The 15,228-nt window shown below is 41.7% G+C and overlaps 1 long non-coding RNA gene across 1 annotated transcript; it reads right to left on the reverse strand.

The window, feature by feature from the left end:
• Positions 1-374: 374 nt before the first annotated feature.
• LOC140704119 (uncharacterized) lies at positions 375-14,968 on the reverse strand. The gene is made up of 2 exons (XR_012083243.2): positions 14,404-14,968; positions 375-2,175 (listed from the first exon to the last, which is right to left on the reverse strand). It is a non-coding gene; the product is annotated as an uncharacterized LOC140704119 (long non-coding RNA).
• Between the last annotated feature and the right edge of the window lie 260 nt (positions 14,969-15,228).

A 15,228-nucleotide genomic window follows, 5' to 3' on the forward strand; every position in this document is an offset into this window, starting at 1 on the left:
CCCAAACATGGAATCCAGTAGTAGGTCACAGGCAGAGCAAGCCAATTGAATCACTAGGGATCTGATGAGTCAAATCCTCCATAAGTTTCATTGATTCAATGGAATCATTAGGCCAACTCTAGGTGTGACTTACGACTAAATTTCAGCCAAAGTGTCAGTAAAATTCCAAAGGTTCTATATATAAAAGTTTGGCTGTATTTGTTTTTATTACATAGGCTGCCCTGAAAGCTTTGTCCATAGACCAAGGCATGGAGTACATGAACTTAAGTAAATAAAACTGGAGTAAATAAACAAAACAAGCAAAATACATGTGGAAGTGTGAGAGCATTTGGGTTCCCATTGTGTGATGGCAGGCTGTGTACACAATCCCCTTCCCCATAATGCTTTGAGTTTCCCTAAGTGAAAAGGCAATGGGATTAAATATATATACATATATATGTATACATACAGCCATATAATTTGTTATTTTTTTTGGCTAGTGTGTTTGAACTCATTCTTCACCACATATAGAGTTTGTCTGGTTTCACCAACACATGAACCAGATATATTCAAAATATGCACCATACTCTAAATTCCACATTTTTTCCTGAGATGTACCAGTTACAGGCTGAGGAATCTCTTATTCATGCAACCCTCTAACATAATATAATAACCTTTCCGGGACTAAATGAACATACAGTCGCTCCCATTACAGCTCTGCAGAAGCTACCCAGTAGCTCCTATTCCTTAGTGTTTATTTACACTGGTAGCATTAATGACATCCTGCTTCTTGATGGGATTTTGAATAGGCAATTCAAACAATGTGCTACAGTGCATACATCATCTTTAATGTGAATAAAGGTTTCTCTTCTTCTATTTTTTGGTGATGCAACTCATATTTTTCTCCCAGAACTGAAGTGCAAGCTTAGTGCCAATTTTTGCCACAAAATGGATGATCTGGAGCTGATGGAGGCATTCTCCTTTCTCGTCTTGCTCTCCCCCCACCACCATTTCTCATTTTATACTTGAAATCTAGAAATTCAGAAAAAAATTACAGTAGCTATTTCCTTGATTAGAAAGATTATTTCTAATGATGGAAGGAGCTCTGCAATCACACGGGATACCTCTTTGTTACACATAACCTGTGATTAGAGCAGAAATCATATTGGTGTTTGAGAAAGATGAGAAAGAGTTTCAGGTCCGGGCATTCAGACCTTTGAATGGTGCCTGCATTTATCTCCTGAAGACCAATCACAAAACAAAGCAAGATAATTTGTGAACTACATGAAGTAAGAAATGCTTCAGCTCTAACAACTGGACATTTTCAGAAGTAAAGGGAATTCCTTCTTCTAAAGATGAGTTATCAGATAGTTTGGGCCTTATATGGGTGCCCAATTCAAACTTAACATTGTTCAAATGGATGGGACCTCCGCTCTTCCCCTGGAATTGCAACAGTGGCAGAGAAGTGCTTGGTCTGGGGTGAGGACTTTACATGAAAATGTAAGGTGACTTAATAGAACCTGAACCTGCCTCACAGTCAGTTTTCCAGTTGCAAGGTCCTGCCAAATACTTGCAGCTGCTTCCTAAGAGCCATTAGCCTATTCTTGCAGGAGTTGGGTTGGGTTGGGCTACCATGACCAATCCCACTGTCCAATTGCAAAAGCAATGAAAGTGTAATGGCATTCTACACTTATTGTCTGTATATGTAATTAGCAATCGATAACTAAAGTACTTGGAAATAGTTTTCCAACTCAGGGCCAGATTCCAAACCTTGCAGGATTGTTGTGTATAAATCTTGGATTTATCTTTCTGTTTTTCTTGAATTCTCCATCTTCTTCCTCCAAGTGTTTCACAAACTCAGTATAAAACATTTCCTACCCTCTCTATTGCTGCCAACCGGATGTCATGCCCTGTTGAAGAATATTTCATGAACAGTCAGCCAAGACACCTTTCTCCTCTTCTTGTTCCTCCTCATCACCTGGCAAGTCACAAATGAGCCACAAGCATCCTTTTCAACAAAATCTTCATCATAAACATCAAGGTGTTATTCAAACAAAGGCATGTCATAGGAGGAGATTCATCACTGAGTCATATGTCTCAATATGTGTATGTCATCAAAATTATCTGCTCCAGTGGACCAGTCTTTTCTGAATAAGCAAGCCACAACAGGAAGGTTTCTCACTTGACTGGACAGGCCTGCAAATGAGCAGAAGAGTGACAATACAATTAGACTTCCCAGCAGAAGCAGTTTCATAGTTTTGGAACTACCACTGAAAATCCCTCCCTCTATGCTTCCAGTGGCTATAGAGATAATAATCAGGAATGCCCAGAAATACACTGCTAGACAGTGCAGACTTCAAATTACCAGTTTACTACAATATTACTACTGTACAAGTTATTTGCAATTTGCAAAACCCTTATAATTTTAAAAGGGTGAAACATAGCAACCATTACCCAACACTTAATGCCTATACTTGCTTATTTCAGTATGCTCAGATATGGTTAATCTTATTATTGCTGGAGTGGCCCACTTCCACAATGGGGGCTGCATTGCCCTCTGCCCCCCAAGGCACTGAGGGCTGCACCTCCTGCTGCTGCACCATGAAACTCAAGGGGTGAATTTGCCTTAAAACAAGGCAAGCAGACCTTGTTTTAGGTCTTTAATATACCATATGATTTGGCTGATTTTGTATTTTCATGGTCCTTTTCATCTATATGAATCAGCAGGAGAAATCTCTCCAGTACTTCTATTGACCTGAATTCTTGTCACCTAGATTTCCAGGGGCTCCCACTTCATCATGTTCTTCAGATGTTGGCAGAACAAAGCTTTCTCCATTCTGATACAATCCAGCCATCTGCTCCAAGACCAATACAAACTTAACAACTGGCACTTAGAGAATGCCTTTTCCAGTTACTTCCCCAGATAAACACATGTGAAAACATTCCATCTGGATATGTAATGTGTCCATCTTGTTCAAGCATAACCAGACATAACATGGCACATGATCCCCATGCTTTCTTGCAGTCTCTGAATGAGTTGCATGAAAGACCCATTCTGGTAGAACATTGCCATGTGTGTGCACCGAAGGGAAATATGCCAAAAGCAGTCTGGTGAATGCAGAATGTTGCCCTTGTAATGCTGATTACAAGATGCTGATTTTGGCTCATCTCATCCAAACCTTTCAGCAGGCAGTGGACGGTTCATGGCTTTGGTGCTTGATGTTTTTTGGCACCCCCCAATCCTGTTGTGGCTAAAAGACTGATCCTGTAAAGGCCATTCACATCCACTCAATTTATGTAGAATAATAAGAACATGCTCAAAGCACCAGGTTCAAAACAACTCATACTGGAACTAGCTGAAAGCTTGGGCAATTACATTTCAGAAGGCAATGCCTAGAATTCACCAGCCAGCTTTGTTGACTGGGAGAATCTAAAAAAATGTCCCCCATCACCATCTAAAACTACCTTTAAATAAAAATACACACATTAAAACCCATTTGAACATCCCAGGACAATATTCACACTAGTAGAAAGCACCGTTATATAATTTGGTCTTAGTTTCCTTAAAATAGACAGGGATAGTAACGAGTCACCTCTGTAGGAAGCTTTTTCCATAGGGAAGGGGCTATGACCAAGAAAGCTCTGTTCCTAGCATCGGCCATTTTGGCTTCCATAGATGTTACAATTCTTAACATCAAAGACTGCAAGGAGCAGGAGGGGTGGGTAGCTATTTTGTGGGAGAGATGTTCTGCCAGACATCAAAGTCCTAAACCGTAAAGGGATCCCCAGTGTGGTGTAGTGGACAGAGCGATGAACCAAGACTTTGGGGAACAGGGTCAAAGGCATCTCATACCACCCCAACTTCTTTGACCAACTCCAGTCCAACTCCATCAATGAAGAAGGGAGCACCAGTTTTAAAAGACTGCAGCAGCTTGAAAAAGACTCAACATTAAGGAGTACCATGAGAGGGGGTAAAGACACTTAAAATGCTAGGGGTGAAGAGAACCACTCATGGGATTTAACTGTCCTGCCAGAAGGACAGTGGGGCGACTTCAGAAGCAGAAACAACACTGAGTTAAACTGGCTGCTGTCCGTAGTTCGTGAATCAACTTCTGTGTTTACTGCACTAACTTTGCAGCTGCAGATTCTGCCTGAACAGTGGGCGTGATGTCATCATGGGCGGCAAACTGCTGCCAATTAAAAACTTATTTCACGGTTTCAACTCATTACATCCAAACTCTGCATACCCCAAAATAGAATTTTTTTTAAATGACTTCTAATAATGATGGTGCCATTCCTGTTGCACAGGTAATATTCTGATATGGTCTACAGGGTATAAATCAGTTGATATGTCCCATTCCATTTCTACTGTAAGGCTAACACTGGCACTGTCAAGTTGCTTTTGGCTTATGACAAGCCTATGAATCAGATGCCTCCAAATGTCTTACCAGGCACAGCCCTCCTCGGTTCCTAGAAACTCCTGTTGCTTTCTTTAGTTGAATCAGTCTCTCTCATATTAAGGTTTCTTGTTCTTTTTCTATTGCCTCCCATGACCAATTGCACATACAGGCAAATGATGACCATCCAGGGGGAAGCAATTTCTTATATGCATGCTTTCCCTCCCCCCACCCCCCACACTTTTTGGCAGAAGGATTTGACCTAGATGTACAGAAAAACCAGAAGTAAATTTAGGTATTAGTAATAATTGTAAAGTATTGTGGGGTTGAGATTTTGAAAAATAATAAATTGCTTCATATACTCTGGAGTTTTTACATGTCTTAGAAAAGGTTTACTGGACTTTCAAAATGGATCAGGATTATTTAACAACATGTTTTATACATTGAAATGAGATATATATGTAAATAGAAATAAAGGAAATAAACACAAATAAATAAATCTGAAAGGAGATATATATATATATCAGTTTGAAAAAAACTATTGTGCAGGAAGCACAGATGATTCATCAACGAGGCCAATTTCCTCAATGCTGTTTTAACCTGTCATTTTAAGCTTATGTTTCAAAGAAAACATTCAGTTTCTTTTTTCATCAGGCTTGGATTTTCCCACTATTTTTAACAGCAAAATGAATGGCTGTGCTAGTATGCTGAAGGCTGGTTCAGGATTTCAAAGGCAGTGCAGAGTTGAGTGCAAACAAAACCTTTGAAATGCATGAGTGGCACTTAAGAGTGACACAGCTTTAGACAAACATGGGTGTGTTTGTGTTGTAGAGAAGAGTTACCTCTGAGAGGAAACAGTTCTTAAGAATTTTATAGACAGAATGTCTCTCACATGATGGGGAAACAGTAGAGTGAACTCTCTCTCTCTCTCTCTCTCTCTCTCTCTCTCTCTCTCTCTCTCTCTCTGTGAGTGTGTGTGTGTGTGTGTGTGTGTGTGTGTGTGTGTGTGTGTGTGTGTGTGAGAGAGAGAGAGAGAGAGAGAGAGAGAATATAACTTGATTACATGGGTTCAGAATTCAGTCCATATCAAGATATAGTTGGCTATCCAAAATTTCAATAAGAAGGCATGAAATTTGAGAGCAACTTGCACACTGGCAAAAATGGTCTGTGAAATTTCTCTGTAGCAAGAAATGTGAAACACTTTGTTTTTTTTAAAAACTACAACTCTCAGAATCCTACAGCTAGCATTGCCCAGCGCAAGACACAATCTAAAACATGAGCATTTCTCATCTCTGGCTATAGCTCATAGGTTATTCCCACAAATGTCCAAGGAATGGGTGGTGTAGAAACGAGGTCAGACCTGCCAGTCACACTTCCAATAGCCTTGTCTTCTCTGACTCCAACTCCAGCTTTCACATACCATTGTCTGAAGAGTTCAACTTTGCGAGGTGAGCTGAGCACACGCAGAATCCTCTGTGTGACCAGGGACTCTAAATGATTGGGATTTCCAATTCGACAGAGGGTTCTAAGCATGATCAGCCAAACTGATGACGATCCCTCTTCAAGTCTTCTTGCTCAGTATACGAAGGATGTGAACAGAAACTACTGAGACATAAGGTTGGGAAATGGGGAGGGTCTCTTCAATGCATTCTTTGAACACATGGGGAAATTTCTTAAGCGGGCTTGAATAAGCAAGAACTCCAGTAGCATTAAAAGAGCAGAGAGAGCATGCAGAGATAAAAGCTGATAAGGCAGAAGTTGCTCAGATTTTCCCAGGTTTCCCTTGTTCTTTGTGGCCATAAAATCCGCCCTCAAGGCTCCAGATGCATCAGAGTCTGAAACATTACAGTACAAACTACAAATGCATCATGAAAAATCTCATAATCAGCCAGAACGTGTATAAATCACGATCCAGTCTTTGAACCGATTCATCAATCAAAGACTGAAATTAAGGCTGGCCACACACCAAGCCATTAAAAAAATCATCATCATTAGACCCACTTGTGACTGAGAGCAGATGTGGAGAAAAGGGTGCATTGATGCCCATTTGTATGTGGGGTCAACCTAAGTTAAATTAAGCTCGATTTGTGCCGGCAGTTAAGAAGTGGAAGATGGAGTCGCGTAGGCTACTAATTGAGCATGGCACCTCAGTAAGGATCAGTGGCATCAGCAAGGAGTGGAATCAATACACAAAATGCATTATGCCAGGGTCTAATCTTCGTAAGCCAAGCCCCCAAGCTCTCAAAGGTTTCTCCCCTCCACAAGTCAGGTGTCACTGCTTTGAGGGTGCTTATGTTCTCTATTTGCAGCCCATTCTTATTGGGCATTCTGGGCAAAATCCCCACAGTACCAAAGGGCATGGTCACAGATGCACATCACTGAGGACAGGAGTGGGGAGACAAGTGACAGTCCACTCTGGCAACCCTTCACTTCTTGCCTCCCTCCTGCCTAAGGATGTGGTTACACATCATAACACATCCGGGTTTGCATCGGGTTTAGAACACTTTTAAATTGATTTGCATTTTTTTGCCTATGCAACATACAACTAAGTGAATTTTTTTTGTTAGAAAATGAGGTATCTTAAACAGCCACAAAGTGGGTACTTATTTTAATCCAGTTGGGAACACCATTTATTTTGAATCATTTGGGCATGTGTGCTTGCCTGTGTCAGAGTAAATTGTGTCTGTGGCTGTTCGTCAATACATGGATAGCAAGATCACAGGGTTTGGGCTGCAGGGAAACCTTGCAGTCTGATCTGTCACCATTTCCCCCTTAAATATTACACTAATTGAGTGCTAATCCAGTTTGGGAAAAAATATAAAATAAAGCATATATTAAAAGGAATACTACAGCAGAAGAACAGTTCTTCACCCCGTGTCACTTCAGTGGGGGAAGTGAGTTCCCAGTGGTGGCGGTGGGTGGCTGGGAGAAGCAGCCAGATGGACGGTGGGCAGGTGCAGGACAAAAACCTCAAAAGTAGTGCCAGGATGATGGGCCAGCAACTCCTCCTCCATCATCATCATCCGTAGCCAGGGCAGAGCGGGGTTTTATTTTAGTTTTTTTCCCCCCATGCAGATAATTCACTCCAGAAATATATAGCCTCATGGGGGTGAAACACAGGAAGCTGGAACCTATGGTGCCAATTTGTTTAGAAACGCAACAGTTTTAAAAACCCTTGTATCCCCCTCAACTGATCTACAACACAGCTTTGTCGTTGTTGTTTAGTTGTTAAGTCATGTCCGACTCTTTGTGACCTCATAGACCAGAGCACACCAGGCCCTCCTGTCTTCCACTGTCTCCCGGAGTTCGGTCAGATTCGTGTTGGTAGTTTCGATGACACCGTCCAACCATCTCGTCTTCTGTTGTCCCCTTCTCCTCTTGCCTTCACATTTTCCCAACATCAGGGTCTTTTTCAGGGAGTCGAGTCTTTTCATGAGATGGCCAAAGTATTGGAGCCTCAGCTTCAGGATCTGTTCTTCCAGTGAGCACTGAGGGTTGATTTCCTTCAGAATGGATAGGTTTGTTCTCCTTGCAGTCTAGGGGATTCTCAAGAGTCTCCTCCAGCACCACAATTCAAAGACATCAATTCTTTGGTGGTCAGCCTTCCTTATGGTCCAACTCTCAGTTCCATATATCACTACAGAAAAACCATAGATTTGACTATTCAGACCTTTGTAAGCAAGGTGATGTCTCTGCTTTTTAAGATGCTGTCGAGGTTTGTCATCACTTTCCTTCCCAGAAGCAGGCGTCTTTTAATTTCGTGGCTGCTGTCTCCATCTGCAGTGATCATGAAGCCCAGGAAAATAAAATCTGTCACTGCCTCCTTATCTTCCCCTTCTATTTCCCAGGAGATGATGGGACCAGTGGCCATGATCTTAGTTTTTTTGATTTTGAGTTTCAGACCGTTTTTTGCACTCTCCTCTTTCACTCTCATTACAAGGTTCTTTAATTCCTCCTCACTTTCTGCCATCAGAGTGGTATCATCTGCATATCGGAGGTTGCTGATATTTCTTCCGGCAATCTTAATTCTGGTTTGGGATTCCTCCAGTCCAGCCTTTCGCATGATGTATTCTGCATATAAGTTGAATAAGCAGGGAGACAATATACAGCCTTGTTGTACTCCTTTCCCAATTTTGAACCGACCAGCTATTCCATATCCAGTTCTAACTGCTGCTTCCTGATCGATGTATAGGTTTCTCAGGAGATAGACAAGGTGGTCAGGCACTCCCATTTCTTTAAGGACTTGCCATAGTTTGCTGTGGTCCACACAGTCAAAGGCTTTTGCATAGTCAATGAAGCAGAAGTAGATGTTTTTCTGGAACTCTCTGGTTTTCTCCATAATCCAGCGCATGTTAGCAATTTGGTCTCTAGTTCCTCTGCCCCTTCGGAATCCCGCTTGTACTTCTGGGAGTTCTCGGTCCACATACTGCTGAAGCCTACCTTGGAGGATTTTGAGCATAACCTTGCTAGCGTGGAAAATGAGTGCAATTGTACAGTAGTTAGAGCATTCTTTGGCACTGCCCTTCTTTGTGATTGCGATGTACACTGATCTTTTCCAATCCTCTGACCACTGCTGAGTTTTCCAAACTTGTTGGCATTTTGAGTGTAGCATCTTAACAGCATCATCTTTTAAGATTTTAAATAGTTTGACTGGAATGCCATCACCTCCACTGGCTTTGTTGTTAGCAAAGCTTTCGAAGGCCCACTTGACTTCACTCTCCAGGATGTCTAGCTCAAGGTCAGCAACCACACTATCTGGGTTGTTCAGGACATCTAGATCTTTCTGTTATAATTCCTCTATGTATTCTTGCCATCTCTTCTTGATATCTTCTGCTTCTGTGAGGCCCCTACCATTTTTTGTCCTTTATCATGTCCATTTTTGCACAGAATGTTTCTTTAATATTTCCAATTGTCTTGAACAACTCTCTGGTTTTTCCCTTTCTAATATTTTCCTCTATATCTTTTCACTGTTCATTTAAGAAGGCCCTCATGTCTCTCTGTCCTATTCTTTGGAAGTGTGCATTCAGTTTTCTGTAACTTTCTCTATCTACCTTGCATTTTCTTTCCCTTCTCTTCTCTGCTATTTCTAAGGCCTCGTTGGACAGCCACTTTGCTTTCTTGCATTTCCTTTTCTTTGGGATGGATTTTGTTGCTGCCTCCTGGACAATGTTACGAGCCTCTATCCAAAGTTCTTCAGGCACTCTGTCCACCAAATCTAGTTTCTTAAATCTGTTCTTCACTTCCACTGTGTATTCATAAGGGATTTGGTTTATATTATACCCTGACTAGGTATAAGAATTTTGGTATAAGAAGCTGATGATCAGAGCCACAATCAGCTCCAGGTCTTGTTTTTGCTGACTGTATAGAGCGTCTCCATCTTTGGCTGTAGAGAACACAATTCGGTATTGCCCATCTGGTAATGTCCATGTGTAGAGTCACCTTTTGTGTTGTTGGAACAGAGTGTTTGCGATGACCAGCTTGTTCTCTTGACAAAACTCTATTAGCCTTTGCCCTGCTTCGTTTTGAACTCCAAGGCCAAACTTACCTGTTGTTCCTTTTATCTCTTGACTCCCTACTTCAGCATTCCAATCCCCTAGAATGAGAACATCTTTACTTGGTGTCAGTTCTAGAAGGTGTTGTAAATCTTCATAGAACTGGTCAGTTTCAGCCTCTTCCGCATTGGTGGTTGGTGCATAAACTTGAATTACATTTGATGTTGAAAGGTCTACCTTGGATTCGTACTGAAATCATTCTACCAAATGGATTAAAAGTCATTAAAAGGATGCACACACGAACCCAAAAACCACATGACTACCATATGATTTTAAATTGACTTCAACCCCCCTGATTTATTTCAATAGTGCAACCACACCCTAAGTTGCAGAAAGCAGAGAGAGAAGCAGGGCAGACCAAAGAACTGCTGCCCCCCCCTCCTAGGGATCTCTCTTGATGGGAAACTGATGGGGGGGGGTGATTCTCTTTTCTTCTTCACAGTGAAATTTCTTTCCACAAATTTCTTTTTTTCTCTTCCAAGAACTTTCACTGTCTTCTCTCTCCCCCTGGAAGAAATACCAATCTGCACAGAATTATTACAACTCCTGTTGGAAGTGGCTTCTTTCCTGCACAAGATTCCCTAGAAAGGGCATTGAGCAGCAAGAATTTGGCAGTTTCTTGTGGAAAAAGTACACTCAACAAATGGGGAAGATGGGAAAAAGAAGACTGGGATTTCATTTTCACAGGATTCCAAGTTATCTTGGTAGTGCTTGGACAAGTCTCAATAATGCTAGTCATGCACAGAAAACAGGAAGAAAATAAATCTATGTGAATCGTTGTATGAATTTTTCAAATGTTTTAGATCAATTTTTGGGGGGTGCATTTTTGTACCATGCTGTCATATTGTCAAATAGCTGTTCTTGTTTTATAAGATATGTCACAATTCTGGAAATGTAAGGATTTCTGACAACAAATTGTATTCCCTTGGCAGAGGAGGAAGTAAAATGTTTGGATTCATTACACTTTCTTAGAAAATATAAGATATCTTAGTGGACGGACACTTGAGCCAGAACAAATTCATCAGTCTTAACATAATCAGGAGGCTCTTTGTTCTTGTTTTCTGCCTTAATAAATAGATGTATTTAGGATTTGGTTGCAAATCAAAGGCAGCGAACTTCAGCCTGCAGGCCAGATGACAGCCCATGAGGGAGCCCTCACACAGTCTGTGAGCAGTTTCCTTAGCTAGGTCTCATGCCCATCACTAGCACTTCCTCTCCCTGCCTTTGAAAATGTTGCCACAGTTCAGAAGATAAAACACTGCTAACAGTCTTTGTATAGCATTATGCCTTGTGCTTTGCATGTTTCACCCACCAGCTGTGCTCATTCAGTTCCAGAATCTCTTGGGGCTTCTGCCTGGCCATTTTCAGAAATCTTCCGGCAAGCATTCCATTCTCCGAAGCCTTCCTTCTGCTGAAGCAGATCTGGAAGATTTCTTGCCCCATCCCATGATTGAGGTAGCGAGGTCTCAAGGCACCAGCTGGAGTCTCAGGGAAATATTCATGGGCTTGTCCAGGTTTCTAGGCAGAAAGACAAAAGCACTAGAGGAGGAGAATGTCTGGGGCAATTTTAAAACCTGAAGACCCATCTCTGCCCATCCTTAGGCAGGATAGCAGTGAGCTTTCCACAAGCCCTAGCAGCTGCCTGGGGCCTTAAAAGATTCCACCCATCTTTTGTGCTGTAGATAAGGTGGCACAAGAAGTGAGCCCTCACGACAATGAGAGCAATTTTGCCATTCGTTCAAGGTCAAGTGATGCACATTGATCATGCCCCCAGACGTGCTTCTCTGACAGTGTGTCCAACACACACCTGACTCAAACCAGACACCTCATTAGTTAGCCACTGGCACATCCATGGTTACTCTTTGATGTGTGTTAAAATCCCAACAGGATTTTGTCCATGGCCTTTTAACTGGCAGGGTATTACAGACAACTTTGCAACCATGTGGCAAGATATTTCTTCTTGTTTGAACATTGAGAGTCAAAGTAGAACATGATTATGAGTCACGGCCCTCTCTTAGCTGCCATAGAAATAGAGAAAGCAGGTTTATACTGAGCCAGACCTTCACTCCATTTTCTTTTGTATTGTCAACACCAACTAGTAGTAGCTTTCTGGGGGCTATGGGGAGACGGACTCTTTTAACCCCTCATATTTCTAGCCTAGACTGATAAATCTGTCATTTCACTATTTCCCACATCATTTTTATAATTTCAAGCTTTTTTGCACTGCAAATACGAAAACATTTGTAAATTTTGATAAATTATTGTCAAGAACAAACTCAAAAGTATTTCCTACTCATCTCTTGCTGTGTTGGGTAGGGATGTGCCATTCACCATTTTGGATTACAAATTCCAAAATTTACCTTCCAGACAAACACCCAAATGTGGCACACTTGGAAGAAAGGCCTAAATTGAAGGACCTAATTCCACCTACTTTCCTGCTCAAAAAGGAAGCTGCTCTGGTGCTTGCTGGGAGTTTCCTTTTTTTGAACAGAAAGGAAGGCAGAGCCAATCAACAAAATCTTCCATCTTAGGCCTCTTTTCCAGGTGAGCCACATTTAAGTGTTTCTAGGTCCATGTCTGGACTCCCAGAATGGCGAATGCTGGCATTTATAATTTTTAAAAAAGAATGGCACATCTTCAGAATCATTTAAAAAGATAGCCTCTAAGGCAAAGCCATTAAATAAATACAAATAAGCCAAAATTGGTAGTGACAAGATTTCTTCCCCCATCAGAAAAAGAAACCCTAACACGTGATTCCATTTTACTAGTATAACTTTCTTGTGTTATTACCCTAGAAGTAAAATTAGTACCCAGTATGGGTGGTCAATAGAATGACTCTTGCAAGACTTTTGCATTTTGGCTAAACCTCTCTAGCTGTGCAGCAGAAGTGCAGGGATTTACAGAGTAGGATTAGTTTCAAGCATTCCCAGAGTAGACTGCCCCTTACGGTCTCATCAACTGACATGTATTGTCTCAATAACTTACTCTGAGTCATTTGTACGAGAAAGAATAAAAAGGTTTCCATTTACTCACAGTTGAACAGATCAAAAAAAAAGCATACTGTACAAAAAAATGACTGCTTAAGCAACAGGTCTCAGCAGACTCCTGCAGATTACATTCTAACTGCACTAAATGCTAGCAGACAAAAAAAAAAGGGGGGGGAGAGAGACACATAAACAGATGCAAGGCCTCTCTTTGAAATCAGAGCCAGGAAAGGGACAATTGGTTACTGCTGGATTGATTGACAATCACCTCAGTCCATATAGGTCCCTCCCAGCCAAACCTATTAAATGCAGCATGTGAGGTTGAAATAACTCCAACAGTGATGGACGAGGAGCTCAGTCAAGGAAACTCACTGTGGGAGTGGAACTGATTTAGTTAGGCATCCTTCAGTCTCAAAAGACTATGGTGTCGTGCTCTGTATGGAGGACTTGGAACAGCGTCTAGTGTGGCTGAGGAGGCCAATTCGAGAGTGACAATCCCTTCCACACTGAAGACAAATCCAATCTGTCCCCTGTCCAGCTCCCTGGTTTTGCTGCTTTTGTGACTTCCTCTTTGCCTCGGCCTGCTGGACAAGGGTCTCTTCAACCTGGGAGAGGCCATGATGCAACGCCTGCCTCCAGGCTGAACGGTCAGATGTCAGGGTTTCCCATCTGTTGAGGTCTATTCCTTATGCCTTCAGATCCCGCTTGCAGATATCAGTGGAACTGATAAAACCAGTCTAAATATCACACTTACCTTGAAAGCCCTATTAGGGTTGCTATAAGTCAGTTCTGACTTGACAGCCCACAACTAACTAACTAGAAGTAAAATTATCTGAGAAAGAAAAACGAGGTGCATTTTGTTAATTACTCTCACTCCTAATGTTGCCTTTGAAAATGTGAAATTTGCCATGGTTGAAAGGGCGGCAGGCAAGCTGCTGGATTTCTACTGGAATTCACATTGGAAACAGGTCTCACACATCCTATTGAATTCATTTCTTTGGGGTTTTTTTTAACTCTATAAGGCAATGGAGACCAGGTATGAAAACATGTTAAGTGGAAGGGACCCAAGATACATCCTGTGCTTCTTTTGCTGTGTGTTTGATCACGCGTACGTGCGTACACACACACACACACACAGAGAGAGCCTTATCATGACATCAGTTGCTTTCCTCTTTCCCATTAATGTATTTTGGCCTACTCTGGCTTTCCCCAGCAGCATTTTCCATAACCCAAAGGGAACAGCTAGAGAAATGAGTCACATTCCCTCTTCTGCCGCCTTGCTCTGTGTCAGTTTGCTGAGGGCTTTCTTCGGTAATAATGTGAGCCTATGAGCTGGTGGAGTGATTCATGGGACCTGCAGTTACCAGGCCTCCCTTGGCAGGCACCTCAGCTTTCCACTTTTAGAATGGCAGGTTAATGTTTGAGTGGGCGGTAAGGGAGATTATGCTTTAACTCTGTACTTTAAAAAAAAATCCTGAAAAGATTTCTAACCTGAGGGAGGATGCCCCAAAGGAACACTTCAGCCATTTTTCCATGGAATGCAAACTTCCAGACACACACTTCTTCCGTTTGTATTTGGTTGACTCGTTCCTAGTAAAAAATGAACAAAACAGATTTTCTCGTAAGTGAAATTCAGTTACTGAAATTCAGCAAGAAACCTTTTTGCCTCAGTTCTTGCTTGCCAATGCAGCAAAGGCAGACCAAGATCTTTCGCTGCCTGGTACAGAGTGGTTAATGGCAGTCTTCTGTACCAAGTTGCTTCATGCCCAAAACTGGCCAGGTCATTTTGGCACATCAGATAAAAAAAATTCCCGCAAATCTTTCACCTTCTCCATGGCAGGAAATATACAATAACAACTCACTAAACAACTAGCAGTGTGCTAGGTATTTATGGCACCTTAAACCTGCTGCCTAAAGTGACCACCTCCACACCGCCTAAGACAGCCCAGCTATGATAAGTGTTCTTTTGTAAAAGTTCTCCCGTTAAACCATTTTATTTTTCTCTGGCATTGCTATGGTTTCCAAATTTCCCTTCAAAATATGGGATAAAAGATCGCATGACACCCTTTTAAGAACTTTAAAATCACAATACACAACAAGAGGCTGCCCTTGAAGACATCTTTGAAGCTGCAGCTGAGGTAAAATGTCACCGTTTCCTCTTTTTTGGGCTACCTGTTGACAACCAACCTTCCCACCAGGGTGCTGCAAAGCATAATAGTTGCTTTCTCCAAAGCTTAGAAATTTGCTTTTTAAAGGAAATGTTACTACTGTATTTTTATAATAATAAAAGTAATTATTATTAATTAAAATGAATCA

This window comes from Pogona vitticeps, chromosome 2, assembly GCF_051106095.1.
Source record: "Pogona vitticeps strain Pit_001003342236 chromosome 2, PviZW2.1, whole genome shotgun sequence".
NCBI lineage: Eukaryota > Metazoa > Chordata > Lepidosauria > Squamata > Agamidae > Pogona > Pogona vitticeps.